Source organism: Ursus arctos, unplaced genomic scaffold, assembly GCF_023065955.2.
Source record: "Ursus arctos isolate Adak ecotype North America unplaced genomic scaffold, UrsArc2.0 scaffold_20, whole genome shotgun sequence".
NCBI classification, from domain to species: Eukaryota; Metazoa; Chordata; class Mammalia; order Carnivora; family Ursidae; genus Ursus; species Ursus arctos.
In genome coordinates, this window is record NW_026622875.1 from 44,498,707 (window position 1) to 44,520,517 (window position 21,811).

General features: G+C 40.8%; 1 long non-coding RNA gene across 1 annotated transcript; it reads right to left on the reverse strand.

Moving 5' to 3' along the window:
- Window positions 1-435: 435 nt before the first annotated feature.
- Window positions 436-5,887, reverse strand: LOC123000916 (uncharacterized). Its single transcript, XR_006409292.3, has 4 exons — window positions 5,825-5,887; window positions 5,158-5,253; window positions 1,824-2,059; window positions 436-1,136 (listed from the first exon to the last, which is right to left on the reverse strand). It is a non-coding gene; the product is annotated as an uncharacterized LOC123000916 (long non-coding RNA).
- Window positions 5,888-21,811: the final 15,924 nt, after the last annotated feature.

Genomic DNA, 21,811 nt, shown 5'->3' on the forward strand with positions numbered 1-21,811 from the left:
TCCACCCTCCCCTCAACTTCGTAGCCTTAATTAACCTCACAGAAAAGATCAAGGAAAGAAAACGGACCAAGAGTCCTGCACATAGAATTGTATTATTGAGAGAAAATTCCTGTAGCTCTTGGTTGCTCTCTTAAATGAATGAAAGGAAAGATGGGAACCTACCTGAAAATGACAGTTGGAACACAGAGTTACTGACAAATTTCCTCGTAATTGCAAATACACATATATCTATATTAAATATACATGTATCTATATTAAATATCAAATATATGTATATATATTTAAAACTTTTTCACAAAAGTTATTGTTACAAACCAGGGAGCCTGAATCTAGAAACCCCCCCCCATACAAATAATTTCTGTACAGAGATATTTATTTATTTATTTATTTATTTATATTATTGACATATAGCTGATGTACAGTGTTGATTAGTTTCAGGTGTACAACAGAGTGACTCGGCAGTGTTGTACATTACTCAATGCTCACCATGATAAGTCCAGTCACCATCTGTCACCATGTCAATTATTACAATATTATTAACTATATTCCCTATGCTGTACTTTTCATCTTTTCATCCCGGTGACTTATTTATTTTATAACTGGAAATTTCTACCTCTTAATCCCCTTCATCTATTTGCCCATCCGCCCCCCCTTTTCCATCTGGCAACCACCAGTTTGTTCTCTGTATTTAGGTCTCTTTGAGAGATAATTGTTAATTAAATTGTATTTAAGCGCCCCTTCGACTTTCTTATCCAAACCCTGAGCACCTCAACCAACACCCTAAATTCCCAGGTTACTTAAAACAAGAAATGTAGGTCTGGTGTTTGGAAAATATTTCAAATTCTCTTTCTCTCTCTCTCTCTCTCTCTCTCTCTCACACACACACACACACACACACACACACACACACACTATATTTCGAGTGCACAGAGTGATCCAAAATGTACCACCAATCACCACCATCATAGCTCTTTCTCTTGCTGTGTAAGAGGAATTTAGATTATTTTTTTAAGTCACTGTTTGGATCCAGAAAGGCTTTTCTTTTTAGTCTCAAGAAACACAATAATCAATTCCTTTAAGAGAGAAAAATGTGTTTTTCCAAATATGTTGCACAGAAAAGATAAGGCGGCTTCTCCCTGGGGAGATGGGAAGAACAAACAGTGTCGTCAACACAGGAAGGCTGCTGCAGAGGTGGACACATCCCCCTGCCACCCTGATTAGAGAAAGCCAGGAAGTAAGAGCTGTTTACTTGGGAACTGCCATGAGAACCAGGCTGCAGCCCCCACCCCAAGGGGGGAAGGGGAGAAACAGCCCCATCTGGGAAAGGCTGTGATCCCAACAGAGCATTCTTCTCCCATCCTCTGCAGGGCGATCTGTTTCTGAACCTGGGACTGGGGTGCCAAGGAAGAAGCCACCAGGCCTGCCTTCCCCAGGACAGAACTGGGAAAAGGGCCAGAGGAACCTGACAAGGATTTAGGATGGGAAGAAGTCGAAGGCTCTTACTTCAGACTGTCTCTAGGGAATATGAGCTTGGGTGGGTAATCTACGTGTCACATGGATCTTGTGTCAACTCAGCTAAGCAGGAACTCGGTTTCTCGGGATTCCTTCCATTGCATAATCCCACGTTAGCATGGGCCATGAGAAACATACACGCATCTATCATGTTATTTTAAAGCTCTGAAGGTCAGCGCATGCACAAGTGGACATGGGCAGAAGATGCCAGACACACAGGTCCTTCGGCTGCCCACAGATGGCCCCTCCAGGTTCCCAGCTCCCACGCCAGTGCATGCTTACTTAACACATTTGTGGTACAGGTCACTCACATCCCTGAAGTTGGAGGCTTCGAGACACGGGCTGCTGGGCCTTCCGGTTTGTCCTTGTGGGTTTCAGATAGTCCTCCTGCATTTGTTTGTCTTTTTTTTTTTCTCCCTCCTGCTTCACACCTGTCTTTCCTTCTCCACCGCCTGCCCTGCTGACTTCAGACTCCAGCTTCAGCGTTAGAACAACGGCCATACATCAACCTCTCAACCACCTCCCGTCACGGTGAAAGGTTACATTTCTGCAAAAAGACAGTTTGTTCTTTATCACTTCTGGTGCTTCTCTTTCTCTGGTCAAACCCTGCCTGATACCATCTAAATTCCAGAAGAGAATTTGCCAGTGTTCTTGGTGCTGGGGTTGACATAGCTATTCACCAGATGATTTGATATAAGGCAGAATGGAGCTCTTGAGATTTCTGATAAAATTAACTCATGAAAACATAATTGTAAGGTTGAAGAATGGGACAGGAGCAGATGGCCATAAACACTATTCTAAAGCAATGAAACCGACAGCTGCAAACCTTGAGAATTCTGGATTAGATAATGTTTCAAGGAATGTATGTTCATTTTATATGCATAGACCTATATATATTTATATATCCACTTATAAATGTGTATACTCATGGAGAGTTAGAAAAACAACATGTTAGCTAGCAAACACCTCCATGGGACTCATTTCTGTAAATAAACATGAATTGATAGACTGCCAAAGGAATACTGAAATGTGAACCTTTAATCCAGGCTGGTTTGGAGAAAATAGCATTGCTCTCTGTAGCTATGAGAAATAAAAATGATCGGCTACAGGGTTATATATATTACTTCTTTACACTTCAACTCATTTCCAAAAGTGCGTGAGGTAGCTTGCAAACTACGTACACTGAAATAAAATAAAGTGAAATGAAATGAAATGAAATCAGCTGATGATGAAAGTGGAACAAAGAAAAAATAAGACTTGAAATATAAAACAGAGCTGGTCTAACGTGAATTCAGGAAATGTACAAATTTAAAAGAATGCAAGCAATTAATTCCTGTGCAGTTGTGCATAACAGGTACCAGCAGCATGAAGACCTAAAGAACTAATGTACTGTTAAACTAAATTAATCAAGATTTAGCATCCTGTATGTGGAAACCGATCATGTAATTTTACCCTATACTAATCAGGTCCTTTCTATAGTATTTATTCAGGGTATGGTTCCAGATCCTAAAAGATTTAGGCAACCAGGAAAATGTTCAGTCAAGATTAAGAAAATAGTGAAAAGACTTAAAATAATGCCTTGGGAAGGATGGTTAAAGGAGCCCAGCAGTTTTAACCTAAAGAAGAAAGATTTTATGAGACTGAATAACTGTTTTCAATATTAAGGATTCCTACGTTGAATAGGGCACCTTTGACATATATTGCCTGGGGATAAATATAAAGTCAAGAGTTAAAGATAAAGTAAATAAATGTAAGCTGAATGTAATATTCATATCCATACAAATGTAAATATGAAATAAAATGTTTTGAGCGGTTTTGAGCCAAGGTCTTCAAGGAAGTGAGGCTCCTCCTTTTGGGGGATGTCCCCAAGAAGAGCCAAACACTGGGCGTGAGGCTGGAAAGAGATGATGTCAACAGTCATTTCCTGTCTTAATCCATATCATAAACACCATCCCAGGACTGGTAGTACACGCTTTTTCCAAAAATCAGAGGTCAAGTCCTTGGAGTTTAAGAAACAGAACAGAGCCCTAAAATGTGAATATTTGGGCGCTTTGTTCAAATTCCTGGGGAGACGACAAGTGAAAAATAGACATACCTGAGACACACCTGTTACTCAGTGATACCCTCCCCACTCTCCTTGATTGCTGCTTCTACATTTTATCACCTATCCAATCTCCCTCCCACGATTATAAAGCCAGAGGTTACAGGAACCGGTTTCAGCACACAGACAGATATGTTTAACCCTACATGGAGTTTAAAGTTTTAAAATTAGTTTCTAACATTTAAAAACAAGGAAAATTCACACAAAATGCCAGACTGACAACTGGTCTGGAAAAATAGAAAGATCTGGGACTACTGAGCCCTCTCTCCTGCACGGCATTGTCATGAGCGAAGCTGAATTTTATTTCCTCTCTTTAGATGAAAGCTAGGTCTCTAGTTTGCCACCACTCATCATTGTCTCCTGAATTTATGTTAACTGTCTGGCCCTTGCTGAATTTGCAATCCTTGCCATGTATTCCAAGCACACTGACTGTTAGATACTTTTTTTTTTTTTTTTTTGACTGGGAAACTTTTAGTAAATGTTTATATATATTCTTAAGAATGTCTTAGCTGAGTTCCCTAGGGAGTAGAGCCTGAGGCAAGGATTAAGTGCCGGTGCTTTATTTGGGACATGCAAACCTAGGGCAACAAGAGTACAGAAAGAAGAAAGTAAGAGAGGAAATCAGAGGAATCCATTGCTAGGAGATATATAATGTCAGTGGGCACAGCCCTGCACTTGGCCAGTGCAAACACTCAGTCCAGTAGGATGTCTCAGGACAGTTTGTAGAAGAAGTTGTGTTACCGTGGACGGATTGATTGGCTCCCTCCCATCTACTGGTTCCCACTGGCCCAAGTTTGCCCCATTGGAAGTTAACCTCTCTGTGCTTCTGGGTTGCAAGATCTAGCCCCTTCCATGGCTTCTATGATGCCAGACTTACACCCGGAAGTGCAGGTTTTCCACCCTATTCTCAAAATGGGAAGAGGAGACAAAAGTTCCGGGTGTGTTACTGGTGAGACTAGCTATCCAGTAGCAGCCAAGGGCAGTGCGAGTAGGTGCTCGGCCGCCGGTGCTGGAACTCGCCACGGACAGGTCTGAATGGAGTCAGCCGGCCACCGAGGAAAAACAAGTGAATGAGAGGCATTGGTCATGATGTTGAGGGAGTCAAAAGCAGGGGTCACCCAACTATGGCCTGTAGGTCCAATCTGGCCTGCCACTTGGTTTTTACAGCCCATGAGCTAAAAATGATTTTACATTTTTTAAATGCTTAAAAAAAATCAAAGGAAAAAATAATATTCTGCATCACATACAAGTTGTATGAAATCCCAACATCAGTGACCATAAATAAAGTTTTATTGAAACACAGACACAGTCATTCATTATGGATTGCTTATGTCTGCTCTCATGCAACAGAGACTGCACCGCCTGCAAACCATAAAATATTTACCAAGAGGCCTTTCCGAAAAGGTTTGCCAATCTCTGGTCTAAGGAAGCCCATTTAGTGTATCAGAATCAAGAAGCAAAATGGAACGTTCTTGGCAAAATACAGTAGGGCTATAATTGCTCAAAAAGTATGTTAAAAGCTACTACAATTTACACACACTTACTTATGTTCTCATAATTGTGAATGTAATTGCACTCCCATGTGCCATCCGAAGAGCTTTTTCCATGGTTAATGTCCCATGATCTATTTATGGAATCACCTACAAAAAGACAAAATATCATCTCTGGTTTTAACTCAAAGAGCAGGAGAGTAACTCTCTTCCAGATGAAAATAATCTCAGAGCATTATTTGGACATACAATAGAGCAAGACAGAGAGGTGGTATTATTAATTAAGTTTCTAATTCAAGTTGCATGTTCTGAATTTAAATTTAAAAAAATTAAAAAAAAAATTTATTTGGAAATAAAAAAATGATGGGCACACCCAGAGAAGCCACGGCTCCGAGCACGTCCTCTGCGTACACGAGCGGGCACACGATTTCCTGGGGTTATCCTTTGAGATGAGTTGGAGGTCCACAGCGTGCCGACGCTGTGCCAGGTGAGAGGATAGGAAGCCACTAATAATAGGACCAATGTTGCTGACAGCTAACGCCACGGAAGCAGTCTCTGTGACTGCCTATATTAAGAACTCCGGATAAAGAAAGATTTTGAGCATTTAGAGGATATCTTTTATTTGAGGATTAACTAAATGCTGTTTATTTATTCACTCGAAAAGCATCCGCTAAGAGCCTATGATGTTCTAGGAGCTAGGTGCAATGCTAAGGATACTTACACAAACAGGACACAGCGTCTGCCCTGGCACTTGGGAGAGGATCAACCGACACTCCAGCCCCCATGACCTGGATGCCGTAAACTATGCCTTTGCTCCCAGAATAGCCCTCTCTGGGGACCTGGGCTCCCAGTGGAACAGCATCTAACTATTCTTGGCTCCCCTTCCCAAGACGAGCCTGACCTTTCGTGGCAGCTGGAGAGCATGAGTGGCTGGAGTCATGCAAGCCTCTCCCAGGACATGCGCCCCCAAGCCAAGCTTCTGCAGGCCTGGGCTCCAGGAGGCCTCCACTGCATGGTCGGTCTCTCAGACGCTGGCCTAGTTTAGGATAACCAAGCATTCTTCAGATTTGTTTGAATGTGGATTTTCCTTGGGAGTCTTCGAGGACCTTGGGAGGTGAAGCTGGGCTTGATTTATTATGTGCTTTGGGAGCGCTGAGCTGCTTCTTTTCAGACAGCACCGAGTAGGCACAGGGAGGGATCTCTTTGGAACAGTCACCTGACCACGCTCTGGGCATGATACAATGTTCGCAATACTGACTTCTAAGAAACAAGTTTTGTTTTTTTTAAAGATTTTATTTATTTATTTGACAGAGAGAGAGACAACCAGCGAGAGAGGGAACACAAGCAGGGGGAGTGGGAGAGGAAGAAGCAGGCTCATAGCGGAGGAGCCTGATGGGGGGCTCGATCCCATAATGCCGGGATCATGCCCTGAGCCAAAGGCAGACGCTTAATCTCTGTGCCACCCAGGCGCCCCAAGAAACAAGTTTTTAAAAGTGGTTCGACATGAGCCAGCATGGGGTAGAAGAACACACATACATGCTCTTCGATTACTTTCCACCATTTTTGGCCATTACATGGACATCCTTATTTATACAGTTCTGCCCTGAACTTTCAGGAAAGCTGTATTTCTGGCTGAACTAGAGTAAGAACGCTGTCACTTGAATGCACTGAAAGCAGTTTATCTTGTTATTTCGTAATCTTAAAAAAGTTATGGTCATGACATTCTGGAAAAGGCAAAACTATGGAGACAGTAAAAAGATCAGTGGTTGCCAGGGGTTAGGGAGGAGGGGGGGATGAAAAGGCAGAGCACAGAGGAGTTTCAGGGGAGTGAAAAATATCTGCAGGAGAGTGTGATGGTGTGGATAGATGCTATTATATGTTTGTCCAAACTCATAGGATGTACAACACCAAGAGTGATCTTCACATAAATTTTGGATTTTGGGTGACAATGACATGTCAGTGTAAGGTCATCAATTACAACAGATGTGCCACTAGGAGGGGAGAGTGGAGGAGGTTGAGCATGTGTGGGGGTTGGGACTACATGGGAAAATCTCTGCACTTTCCTCTCCATTATGCTGAGAACCTGAAACTGCTCTAAAAAATTAAAAATAAAAAGTGTCTGAAAAAAATGGTGGTAACAGGGGCACCTGGGTGGCACAGCGGTTAAGCGTCTGCCTTCAGCTCAGGGCGTGATCCTGGCGTTCTGGGATCGAGCCCCACATCAGGCTCCTCCGCTATGAGCCTGCTTCTTCCTCTCCCACTCCCCCTGCTTGTGTTCCCTCTCTCGCTGGCTGTCTCTATCTCTGTCGAATAAATAAATAAAATCTTTAAAAAAAAATGGTGGTAACAGAGAACCCTTGATGATATTGAAGAAATGTAAACAGAAGTTTCCATGTAGAAATGTAAAAACGAAATCTTCCTAGGAAACAAAGTCTTTGCCTTCAGTTGCGCATTGGTGTCCTGTGTGTAACTGGACAAGTTTTGGCCGCCTTGGGCTTCAGTGTCCTTGTTTCTAAAATGACAAGGCAGGACAAAGCTAGGTGTCCGTGAACTTTTGAAAGCTACAAGAGCATAAAAATTTAACTTATTGTTAATTTAATTTATTGAACTTAATCCAACTCTAATCTTCTATGACTGGTCTTTTATGTGAGTCCAGAATAAATTAGGCTAAGCTAGATTGTTCTTTCAGTTGACCATTGTGCATGGCTCGTGCGCTAGACTCAACTCTTGTCTTTCTGCATCTCTGTCTTACCTGCCCCTCTGTGCTTTCCTGCAGTCCCAGCTCACCAGGCTTCTGCCCCATCCCAGATGCAGAATTTTGGAGAAGGCCACGATCTTGAGCCTGAAGAAAGCATTTTGAAGAAAACATTTCCTGGTGTCTTATAAGGATTCTACACACATTCTGCATCCTGCTGAGTTAAGCTTTATTACACAAACCTCTGGGAACAGGAGGACCCTGAGAGGAGAATGGAAGAAGCACCATTCTTTCCCACATCATGCCATGAGTGTTAGGGGCAAGGCCTTCATGTGAACCTTTGGGAGAATATGTAAGTAAAGACCTAAAAATATTTATAACAGATACATATTTTATAACAAGGGGTAGGCTCTAAACAATAAGACAAAAATCATGTGTAGTCAAAATAACAGTAGAAAATACCTACGACTTGTCATAGCTTCTAGTATTGTATACATTTAACAGATGTACTCCATCTCCAAATCTTTTTTCCCCAGCCCTGGAAAAAAAAAAATCATTTTTCCTTTAGTTGAATGCCAGAGTAGACAATTGGCTTGTATTTAGGGGCTGGGTTATATATAAATATGTATATTATTTTTAAAAGCAGAATCATAATTAATACAACAATATGTTCACACTATGGGATGTGTGCTTACCCTGGGTCTTACACTTATTCGGTGGAATGGCAAGGGAAAAATAAGCTGTTTTCCTCATTTTCTCTTTCTATGTTGACCTCTCATAGTTGGGATTTTGTGTTAAATGTTTGCATTTTGGCACTCCCTTGTATCTATATGAAATCCATCATTCAGCCTCATCAGGGTCAGTGCACAGAATCAACTGGAAGGAAATGTGTCCGGGCACCCTTAGAGGAGGCAGAACCCTCACAGGATGATAGGTTCCAAGAGAGGGAGAAAGAGGTTGTTGAGGCAGGAGATAGTCAATGATGGGTGCTGAGCTCATCCTTCAAGGGAGCATAGGTCACCGCCTCGGAAGGTCTCGCTCTGGATACCAGAAGCTGTGACACTGGGCCTGGGGTAGAGCAGTAGGGTCCCTAACCCCAGAGGACGGTAAGTATGAAAGATGGGCAGGTCCGCTTGGCTTCACAGTGCATCCTTAAGTGAATTAGAGCAAGGTACTCCTTTGGCAGACATCCCTGCCCCAAGGCACAAGGATTGGCACCAGCCTATGGACTCAACTCTTGCCCCAAACCTCCACCCCTGCCCAGCACTTTTGTATAGTGCTCAGACTGTGCAACACAATGGCCCAGATGATGAAAACCATGCCAAAGGGGGAGTGATGGTCAAGATCTGTCTTAATCCTCCTGCTTTGTGAAACCAAGTTGGTCTCAGGGCTTGGGGCATCTCAGCAGGGGGGGGTGGCTGCAGAACTCGGAGGAAGGCAGCCAGGTCTCTCATTCTGTGTGCTGGGCTCTAGAACATTCCTTTAATCCCACCAACAATCCCTGCAACAAGAAACACTGATTCTCCTTTTATTTAATTAGAGGACTGTTTTCTCATGAGCATTCTGGCTGATTTATGAATACCTATTGTTCAACGTGCAATTGCGCATTCAGCACTGCTCAATGGAAGCAGAAGCACGTGGGCTTTTGCTGCTTGCTTTACATTTTTAAAATCTTTTACTTAAGTGTATATGATTCATTTTATTATGCATAGAATCAAGGCATTCCAGGAGACACCCCGCAGGTATGTGTTATTTTTGATAGTTGTTAAGACACGTGGAGAAGACTGGCCAAACCAGTCAGAACCCTGCCAGGCTGACTCAAAAGTCTTGCAGTTTGGAGCCATGACCAGGCTAAGGTTAAGTCTCCAAGATGCCTGTAACCTTCAGACATTTACCCAGTGAACAGGAAATTCATTTTGAATGAATGAAAGATTTAATCAATCGTACTTTCAGGGATTTACTACCATACAACCGCAATCAGATCCTTTTTTCCCCAGATGTCTTGATGCTCTCTAAACACCCAGAGACATTTTAGAGAAAACTTTGCAGGTTTGGGGAAAATTGTACAGACACTACCATGGGGCCATTTCATTTCAGTGGCCCTCGCTGTGGCCTTCGAAACTGGAACTATGACATGCAGGCATGTGTGAGCTCAAACGAAAGCTCTAGCCTCATTGATGTTTAATGCCACGCATTCGTCTTATCCTAACTTTATGATTTCTACCATCTTCCCTCATTAACTCCCTCCCTGCCCCCCACCCCTGCCCTTCAGCCAAAAGGAACTCCTTACTCACTCTTCCCCACACAGAGCCAGACTGTTCCACACCCTTGCCTTTGGCTGTGTTGTTTTTTCTGCCTCATCTCTGTTCCCAAGGCAACAAGAATGACAAAAATGTCCAGTAGGCTAAGACTTATTTACAATTGCGACACTGCATTTAATAGACGTGAAGTAAGAGTGTTGGTCACACCCTAGTAGGATCACCATCTTCTCCTCAGAGAGCAAACTATTCGAATATACATTTACTCTTTCTCAACAGCTATTTATCTGGCACCTATTGCGTCCTAGACATTGTTCTGAGTACTGGAGATCTAGCAGTAAACACAAACTAAAACCCCTTCATTCACAAAGAGTCCCAAATAAATCTCTTAACTGTTTTACTCTCAGAAATACATTTGGTTCCCCATTACAACTCAAAAAAATACATAAAGTTACACAATTAACCTGAAATTATTCCCTAATAACTGGAAACTATAGTTGTCATTCTATTCTCTCTCTCTCTCTCTTTCTCTCTCTCACACACACACACATATTAGGCAAAGAGGGTGTTTGTACAATGATCTCCAAAGTTCCAGTTGAATAGTTAACATTGTTTTCCATTGTCTATAGGATAATTGCATACACTTTGAGTTGAAAAAAAAAAGTTTGAGGTTAAAATCTGAGTTTCAGAATATTTTTCACTATTTAAAATTTCAAATTAAAGTTTTCATGCTAGTTTTTTAATAAAACACATATACAAAAAAGTACACAGAACATAATTGTGAAGTTCAATGAATCATACGATGAAGTTCTCAGAGCAAACACCCATGTTGCCACCACTCAGATGGAGAAAGAGACTATGACTGACACCCCCAGAAATATCGCTTATCTTTTATCAGGCAAAACACCCACTCCTCTCCCCAAAGTTACTCATGATCCTCACTTCTAATACTCTTGTCAAGTTTTACTTAGTGTTGAACTCCATATAAATAGCATTTAAAAATCTGTATTCTTCCATGTCTGGCTTCTTTCTTTGTCACAACATGGTGTTGCAAGATTCACCCACGTTACGGTCTGCAGCTGTATGCCATTGTATGAATATGCCACAGCTGATTTACCTCTTCTAGTCTTAAAGAAATTTTCTACTTCACTCTAACAATTATATCGAATTCCTCTTTCAAACTTGAAATCTACACGAAGACCCACTTTCATCATTTTATTCATAGTCTAGTCTCTGGATGGCATCCATCGAAGAATGAGCCTCTTTGCCTCTGGTGTGTCAGTGAGGCCTCTACACTTAGAGGGAAGTCATGAAAGCGCAGTGTGGGTATGGAGTTTAACCACCCTAGTTAAGCTACTCTGCCAGTCATGTACCCTAAACACAGCGAATTTTCTTCATCACCTCATCTTATACTTCTCCAAAGTCTATTCCCGTGTTAGAGGAAGTAGTTCAGACTGATTTGAAGTATGCTAACCCCCTGCAAAGGGGTCCCATTTGTTGTTTCTAAACATCATCGATTCTCATCCTCTCTTTTAGAGCCCTGCTCTTGCTGACCGGAGGATCTCTAACATTCCACATGTGTTCTGTTTTTATAAAGTCACCATCTATAGATCAGCTTTGTTAGATGGATTTTTGCCTGGTCAGCACTCAGCAGAAAGAAAAAAAGTCACCTCAAGTCACCTCCACAGGCTAATGGTGAAACACAGTATGGCCATTAGCCAGCCGTGCCTGCCAAGGCCACGGAAGTGGATTTATGAGATCTGTTGACGAAGAAGTTGGTCGTTGCCTCCTGGGGTCTTCTTTATGAAGCACCCTGAGGAGAAGTCCCTGTCAGAGCTTTGTGCCAAATCAGCTCTACTTTCCATGGGCAATTAGTCAGTTTGTATCTTAAAGAGCTTAAAAATGTTTAAATACGGTTTTCAGAAGATGCAAAGCCAGATTTATGACTCAAAGGTACATTTTTCGTCTTATCCCTGCCCATATCTTAACCTCAATTTTATGTTCTTTGTCTCTTCTTTTGCCCATTCTTTTTCTATTATCCATTTTTAACTCACGACTTTGTGTGGCATTGTTACCTGAAATAATATCTGGAACAAAGTAGAGTAAATAGTTTCTAACACATGAATTGTGCCTATTACTGGTTTGGTTACTGACTGTTCTTAGGATTCAGAAGCACCGCCATTTTGATCAGGACATACATATGAGGAATGGAAAAGCCATACTATTTGTCAAATTTGTCATGGTCTTTTGGGTTTAAAACATGCTATAATTATTTTCTAAATTTATCACAATCTTTCAAATTTTAAAATTCCATTTTTCCCCTTTGAGGGATTACTTGAAAACTTAGGAGAAAAATTACTGAGAAGCAGCTTTTCTAGAAACATTTTAATGCTTCTGCCTATCATTCTATATTATTGTCTGATACAGAAAGATCTTTAAGATATTCTATTCAAAAAAGAAAAATAAGGCCCTAATTTTTATTGCTTTGAATAAGCATACAGTAACTCTGGGAAGATATACAACTAACTGAGAAGAGGGGTTACCTGTTTTGGGGTTGGTAACTGAGTGAATGGAAGAACAGATAAGGGTGAAATATTTCACTGACTTTGGGTTTTTTTTAAAGATTTCATTCATTCATTTATTTATTTGAGCACGAGTACAAACAGGGGAGCAGCCGAGGGACAGGGAGAAGCAGGCTCCCCACTGAGCAGGGAGCCTGGCTCAGGGCTTCATCCCAGAACCCTGAGATTATGACCTGAGCTGAAGACTGCCACTTAACTGACTGAGCCACCCAGGCGCCCCTCACCGACTTGGTATTTATTGAGTTGTGGCACAGTTGACATGTTACAAAATCAAGAACTTAAATAAACAAAAAAATCATACATGAAAAAGTTTTCAAAACAAAACACCTCTAGCCCAATAAAACCAAGACAATTATCATAAAATAGTTATTTTTATATAGCAGTGTTTTTATATAGTAACGATAATGAGGGTTGAGAAGTAAATTAAATGCGATTATGTCAAATGCCAAAAATCTACTAATAGAGTAAATGTATCTATGTATATGTATGTATGTGTATGTATGTGTGTGTGTATAAGTATATATATATATATATATATATATATATATATATATATATATATATATATATAAATTTTACTGTGATCTTCAAAGGGAAGGGGATAAATTTCCTGCTGGCCATTATGGAATAAGTAAGACTAGACTGAGCACCATAAAAACTAGATAACTGGAAAAAATACATGTAATCATCTTTTAAACATTAGGCCACAGGACAAAGCAGGACATGATCCTTGAGATAAGGAAACTAATGAAGGGAGCCCTAGAGTCATCCCCACTTTCTGCCTCAAAGCTTTTTCCAGACCACAGTGCAGGAAGGGAAACCAAGTCTGTCGTGGCATTTGAACTGAGCTAAGGAAACAGATCAGAGTCCAGGGAGGCTGGGGCTGCTGAAATCTGTGGAACAGAACAGAAAGGAGGAAGCTATGCAGAGAAATAGCTCCAGAGATCAACATTAGGGTCTTGCGTGTGTTGCTGAATTCTGAGCCCACATAATGTAGGATGAAAATCCGTGAGGCTGGGAAAAATGATTGGAGGTCTGCAAACTGATCTTTTTCCAGAGATCTCATGGAGCTGGCAGAAGTTTGCATTCTGGTAAGCCAGTGGGCAGAGTCCTCAGTGAATGCCAGGGTATTTGGTAGATACCCAAGAAGAGTAAAGAGTATAGAAATAGGACTAAACCAGTACCAGAGTAAAAGCTATTTGAGGCCAGCTCTGTCCTATAGAACATGTTACATTTATGGAAATGGGTTGCATTTGTGTTGCACAAGACACTTGCCACAAGACACATGTGGCTTCTGAGTACTCCACATGTGGCTAGTATGACTAAGGAAATTAACTTTTCATTGTCTTTAGCATTAACTAACAAATTTAAATAGCCACATGTGGCTAATAGCTACATGTGGCCCACAACTTTAGACTCACTATAGGAACGTTAAAAAACTTGAAAACAGCTTCAGAAGGATCAAGCTGATTCTAAAGTAACTTAACTGCCTTTGAGAATAAAGTCTAACACTCTTTTTAAAAAGAAAACAAGGGGCGTTTGGGTGGCTCCATCAGTTAAGCATGGGTATGACTCTTGATCTCAGCTCGGGTCTCAGTCCCAGGGTTGTGAGTTCAAGCCCCATATTGGGCTCCATGCTGGGTGTGGAGCCTACATGAAAGAAAAAAAGAAAGAGAGAGAAAGAAAGAAAGAAAGAAAGAAAGAAAGAAAGAACGAACAAAATATTCAATCCTGGCTCAACTATGTGACAAATAGCAGACTGTGGAAGTAACAGTATTTGACCTCTAAGGTTAGGTCAGAAAGACATCGAAGTTTCCATCTTAGTCTCTTAAACCTCGCTAAGCAAAGCCATCTATCATGTTGGGAAGACTGAACCCCCTGCCCTCCCCACCAAAGGCTAGCATCGACTTGCCGGCCATGTGGGTGGGCTATGGTGGAAACAGGTCCTCTGACCCCTGTCGCTCCATCAGATAACTGCAGCATCAGGGACTTCAAACTGCAACCTGATCAACAACTCTGGACCAGAACCAGTCAAGCCACTCCTGAATTCTTGGATGGCAGACACCATCAGAGGTATAAAAAATATATCATTGCTGCTTTAAGCCACTATGTTTGAAGACATTTTTACAGAGTATTAGATAACTAAAGCTATTGGGAATTATTTAATGAAAATGAATCTGACAACCTAGAAGAAAAAATACAAATTCCTCCAAACGTACAAATTATCACAACCGACACAAGAAAAAATAGGATATATGAATAGCTTGATGGCTATTAAAAAATAGAATTTGTAATTAAAATGTTCCCACAAAGAAATTCCAGGCTCTGGTGACTCACTTCACTGGTGAATTCTATCAAAGTGTTAAGAGAAAAGAAAATTATATGACTTCCCCCAAACTCTTCCAGAAAATAAAGGAGGAAAAAACATACCTAAACTCATTCTACAAGGCCAGCATAACTCAGATACCATATCCAGGAAAGACAATAAAGAAAAGAAAGCCACAGACTAATATTCCTCATGAACATAAACTCAAATATCCCTAAGAAGATATTAGCAAATTGAATCCATTTATAGATAGAATAATGCATCATGACCAAGTGAATTTTTCTCAGGAATACAAAATTGGATTAACATTTAAAAATCAATTAATGGAAAATGTTCTGAAATTAGATATCAGTAATGGTTGCAAAACCTAATTAATATATTAAAAATCACTGAATCGTATACTTGAAAATGATGAACTTTAATAGTATGTGAATTATATCTCAATAAAGCTTTTATGAAACTTTCAATTAGTGTAAATCATCAAATTAAGAGAAAAAGAAAGAAAACTCATGATTATCTTAAAAGATGAATAAGAAGTATTTAACAAAATTCATCTCCCATTCATGATAAAAACTCAGAGAAAGCTATAATTAAAAGCTCAACCCGATAAAGAAAATCTAAGAAAACAAACTACAGATAAGATCATCCTTGAAGGTGAAATTGTTGAATGCTTTCTTCTTAAGATCAGGAACAAGGCAAGGATATCCACTCTCACCATTTCTATTCATCATTGTGCTAGAGATCATAGATAAGGCAAGAAAAATAAATAAAAAGACAAAGCAAAGCTGTCTTTATCTACTCACAACATGATGGTCTGTAGAAAAAGCCCTAATATAATCTACAAAAAAAAAAAAAAAAAAAAGCTATGATAACTAATGAGTTTGGCTATTTTGCAAAATAAAAAACCAACTCACAAAAATCTGCTGGATTTTTATATATTAGCAATGAACAACTGGAAATTGAAATTGAAAAATAAAACAATTTTGTTTACAACAGCAAAGACATCCACTTTTAGTCAAGATGGAATAACAGGGACCAGATGTACCCTTCTCCCTAAAACAGTTTTTTAAAAAGGACAAAATACATGAAACAAACGTTTTCAAGACACTAGACATCAGATAAAGAAGGCCGGTGATTCCTGAGAGACAGAAAACAAGTGAGATGAGTCATCCAATTGCTTCATCTTACTGTCACGAGACAGTTTCCAGGCTGTGCTGAAGGGAGGGGTGGGGGAGGGGGTCCCCAGGGAAAGGACTCCCTGAGTTGAGGAGGTGGACTTAAGCTTCCAGAAGGACCATGGATGACAGAATTTACCAGACAGCCTACTGGAGAGGAGATAACTGCATACAGAGAGAACGTGGGATTTCTGCAGGGTATGTAACAGAGCGCTGCTCAGTGCATGAATGGGAGGAAAGTACCAGAGCCCAGGAAAGAGCCACAGAAAGAATTAGAGGTAATAGCTCCCAGCACTCACACAGGTCTAGAAACCATACCAGTTCCCACCCACTGGAGTGGAAACCCTCCCGATTCATGGGGCGCGGGGTAGATGGCCAATGGATCTTGCCCCAATAGTGCCCAACAAAACTTGAAAGCAAGACTCTAAAAGATCAAACTGTTTCCAAGCAACTTCACTGAAATCCTAGTGCCAAGTTTATGGATATTTATAGGAATACAAAAATAGCCAGTTCTAACAACACAAGTTTTACAGCAGCGGAAGGTCGATAAAGAATTACCAGGGATGATATAATAATAACATAGGAGAGCACTACGCAGCTGTGAAAAATGTAAAGACGAGGAAAATCTCTTTGAAATAACATGGAGTGATTTCCAAGACACAGCTTTAAGTGAAAAAATGTTAAGTCCTCAAAAATTGTCTACAGTATGTAACACTTTATTATTTTTTAATTTTATTTATTTATTTATCAGAGAGAGAGAACACAAGCAGGGGGAGCGGCAGGCAGAGGGAGAAACAGGCTCCCCGCTGAGCAAGGAACTCCATGCAGGACTCCATCCCAGCACACGGGGATCATGACCGGAGCCAAAGACAGCCGCTCAACTGACTGAGCCACCCAGGAGTCCCAGGATGTTATGCTTTACATAAGAAAGGATTATAAGATCATACACCCCCATCTGCTCATTTGTCTAACAATGATTCTCTATTGGCTACATTTCTGAAGGAGGAATTCTGGAAAGATAAACTGGAGACTAAGAAAATGGTTAGCCACAGGGGTCTATGGGAAAAAGTTGGGAATAAAGAGATGAGGGACTAGGGTATCGGGGTTGAAGGAGGAGCGATACTTCTCTGAATATAACTCTGACTCTTAGAACCATAGAATGTTTCATACATCCTTCACATACCCCCAAATTAAACAAATAATTAAAAGCAATCAGGACACGAGGGCAACTCAAAATGGAATACAAACACTAGCAAATGAACCTGCCTCTATTACAGATAAGTAACATCCACACCTGAGGGCACGGGAAGAAAAGACCTACCCAAAGTAGCTTTGGAAACCTGTGCCTTGACTGGATACTCTAAGGCTAAAGACAAAAATAACTATACGTAAAAATTATCACCTAGTTAGTAACTAATTTTTTGCTTTTGTTTTTAAACAAGGGTAATGTCCAGCAGTTTTGAAATTACTTTATGTTTATAGCAAAAAAAAAAAGTGAATAGATCATAGCTAATGAGCCAGTGTGTCTTAATGTTACAAGAAGAATTTATAAATAAGGAAAAAGGGAGGCCTAAAATAAACTCTATGGTAGATAGAGACAGCAGTATTAACTCATGATATTTTTTTTTTTGGTATTAACTCATGATTTTCAATATATGTCTATATAGAGACAAAGTATATATGTACATATGGATTAGTAGACACACATAAGATAACAGATACAAAATATATATGTACATATGGATTAGTGTACATACATTCAGTAACTAGCTCTGCTTAAAGGTCAGGCAATGACAGCCCAATAATAACGAGACTACCCAACACCCAGATCTTGGCTCTAAACACTATATTCAAATAAAAGAAACCAGGGCTCCTTCAAGAAGTGATTAATTCTAGGGCTGGAGCATTGTAAATATAAAGTGAACCAAGAATAAATAAATACATACATACATACATAAGACAAATAAAGTAAACCAGGAGTATCTTGTGGGGCCAGAAATTAAGAAGATGCTCAAGGCTCTTGGGGAGAGTTTTGATAAAAGAACACAGGAGCCCACCTGAAGGGGCCTTAATGGCATAAACTGGAAAAATGTTAGCAACAAAATTTTAGGAAGAAACCTGGATTTTAATCCATGAACAAATATCCACAAGTCCCTAATGATATAGATAGATAACGAAATAAGTAAGGAAATACAGGAGAAGAGATAGTTCTTCCTCACAGTAGTGTTCAAATTAATAAATGGAGAAAGGAGGAAAGAATCATTATTACAGAAACACCATAGAAATAAATGATGCAGACAAGATTTGGGGAATGTTGGTTGCTCCTCATCCCAGTGTAATTTGCATGCAATAAAATGGCTCAGTGTCTTTTGACAAATATATACACCTATGTAGCCATCACAAAAATCATGATTTAGAATACCTCCATCATGTGAAAAAGTTCCCAGCATGCTCCTCACAGTTAATCTGTCCCATCCCTGGGTCAAGACAACCACTAATCTGCTCTCTGTCACTACACATTAGTTTGGCTTTCTCTAGAATTTTATATTATATTACTCTAAAAACACGCTGACCTAAATTGTAAAGCCAATCAACAAACTCTAAAGAGATAATACAAAGATTTTCTTGCTTTTTTAATGTTCTTTGAAAACATACCATATAATATCTAAATCTCAAGCTGGGCTTCATTTGGAACAAGATTCTCTCTATATTAATGAGGGTCCAAAGAGGAAAAAACAGAACCTACATCATGTTGTACAACAGATGACATTTAATATTGGACATATCAGCTGCTACCAGCCCTGGGGCAGGAAGGACAATAGGAGGAGATGTTGTAGCACAGCTGGCTTGAAACCCCACCCAAGGCTAGAGTTGCCTGGAGAGACTGGAACCATGCAGGGAGGGCTGCTTCTCCCCTCTCCCACCCTTCAGTTCCTCCGGTGTCTCCTGGTGGCTGAGCATCAGGGGGAGCAGATGGCAGAGGAGCCTGGAAAGGTGGTGTGGCAGGAGCAGCCCCCGCAGTACAAGCAGGGGACAGCCAGGAAAGGAGTTTCAGGGCAAACAGGCAAATGACCAGCCCCCTCCTAACGTGAAAGCCCCTTTCCCTTCCATTTTGAAAAAAAAAAACAAAAAACAAAAAAAAACTGAAGGGAAAAATGGGCTAGTATGGAAGGTTTGAGGTTCTAAATATTTTATCTTGACCTTTGCAAGTAAGGTGAAAGGGGACAAGTCATTTCATTTCAAAACACCTCCCTGGGGTGTTTTGTAAAATAATGAAAATACGCCAAGAACTTATCACAGAACCAGTGCCAGATGAACACGAAGTAATCTCTGTGCTTCAAATCTTACCTTGGAGGGTCATTCCATTTTGAGTAGAAAATGAAACAAATCGTAAGTGAAAAGAGAACAAATATTTTAACATCTGAGCATTCCTCTTTGTAAAATTAAATAAAGCAGAAAGACTGATAGAACAGCCAAGGCATTTATCTTTTAGAAACGCTGAAGTATCACTAAGCAAATAATAAGCCAGAGAAAGCAAACATTCGTTTTCCTGCTATTTCAGGGTGTGATCCTAATTCCTTCAATTCAGCATATTTGTGAACTGCCTTGCCCTCTTTCCTGCATTCTCTCGAGTCTTCCGTCCTTGCAGGATGCTGTTCTTTCACACATGTTGTTCTTTCTTAATAAAGTAATAGCCGACACAATCTGCCCTCTACAGTGTAATTATGTTAGCCTGTTGTTATTGACTTTGTCGCTAAGGTCTGAGAATCTGCTAACGCTCCACGGAGGGAGTAGTAGGAAGTGGGGGAGGGAAGAGCCTGTTCTTATAATTTTCCCATAAACCAGATGTTTTCTTTAACTCTTACATCTTTAAAATATTTTCTCTTGAGAGAGAGAGAGAGGAAAAAAAAAGAGGATTAGAACAAGTTTCAGATGCCAATTCTTATTTTCTCAGCATACCACAAGTACACACCCAGATAACGGAGTGTGCAGAATCCATGCCTGTGGGCACTTGTGTATCTGTTCCTCGTTTGATAAACTACACGTGTAACGCAAGTAAAACTTGTTTCTTCAGTCGACTACATATTCTCTCATTTCCCAGTAATTCTGTCATGAGTGCCATTGCTGTGTTAACGCACGACCCCTCACTTACTGGGGTAAAACAACAATTTAATTATTTCGCAGGTTTTATGGGTTGAGAATTTGGCTCAGACTCAGGGGAGGCTGTCACCTGGGCTCAGCGGGGATGGTCCACCCAGAATATCACCTCCCCAGGCATGGGAGTGTCGGGGTAGCTGGATTTCCATAGCAATTGGGTTCTCCCAGAACAATGGTCCCAAGAGAACCAGAATGCTGAGTGGCCTTTTGTGACCTAGCTGTAAAAGTCCTGTAACTTCATTTCCTCCATATTTTATCGCAGTGGCTCTCAACCAGGGGCAATTTTCCTCCCCACAGAAAGTTTTCCAATGTCTGAATCTACTTTTGGTTTGTACAATTGGGGGACGGTGGGGTTCGGACTAGAAGCATCTAGTGCCCCAAGCCCCGGGTACCTCTAAATATTCTACAATGCACAGGTTAGCCCCCAACAGCAAGGAATCTGTGGCCCAACGCGCCAACAGTGGTGAGTTCGAGAAACCCTGCTCCATTGGCTGAGGCAGCCGCAGCCTGCCAGAGAGAAGGAGAGAGATCACGGGGCCCGATTCTCAATGAGAGGAGAGTCAAAAAAATTTGTGGACAGTTTTAAAAACTGTGCCACAAAGTCGTTAGTTTAATTTTTTCCTGAGAGACCAAGTTTTCTAGCAATTCGATGCATTGGAGGTAAATTCTAAAATGGGAGAAGAAAGCTGAAAATCGGTTCAAAACCATGTAAATGCAAATACAAATTCCTAGATCTAGTGACACAGCCAAACAGGAGAGTCCAGGCACAGCTATCAGTTCTATAATTGGATGTCCCAAGACAGTATTTGCTCTTTTTTAAAATATATTTTATTTATTTATTTGAGATTGTATTTATTTACTAAAGAGTGAGGGAGAGCACGAGCAGGGGGAGCGGCAGATGGAGCATGATCTTGGGATCATGACCTGAGCAGAAGGCAGACGTGTAACCGACTGAGCCACCCCAGTGCCCTGACATTATTTGTTCTTGACTTTCAGGTTTCTACTTCTTTTCACTTGTTCCAATATTGTCCAGCTTTAGATGAATGCTATTTTTAGACATTAGTGTGGTTATATTTAAACATAATTTCAAGCCGACCTGCCTGAAATATAGAGCACATTTTTAAGCCCCAGAGCTCCAGGAGAGGAAAATAGCATCGCTGGATGGCAGGGGGATGCGTGTCCCAGACATCAGCAGCCCAACGAGCTGTGGACAGTTTCTTTCTCTGTCCCTTCTTGTCGAGGAATGGCTCAGCAAGGAGACAGCCTCCCTCGAGAATGTTCCGAGAACCAGGGTAATGTGTGTGGCAGCGACAAGTGGAGGCAGTGGGATGCCATTGAGCCTGCTGACTGGTTTTGTATCATGGGAAATAAAAGCTCAAAGAAGCTAATTGTTGGGGCTCCTGGGTGGCTCAGTCAGTTACGGGTCCAACTCTTGATCTCAGCTCAGGTCTTGATTTCAGAATGGTGAGTTCCAGCCATGTGTTGGGCTCCACACTGGCTGTGGAGACCAATTT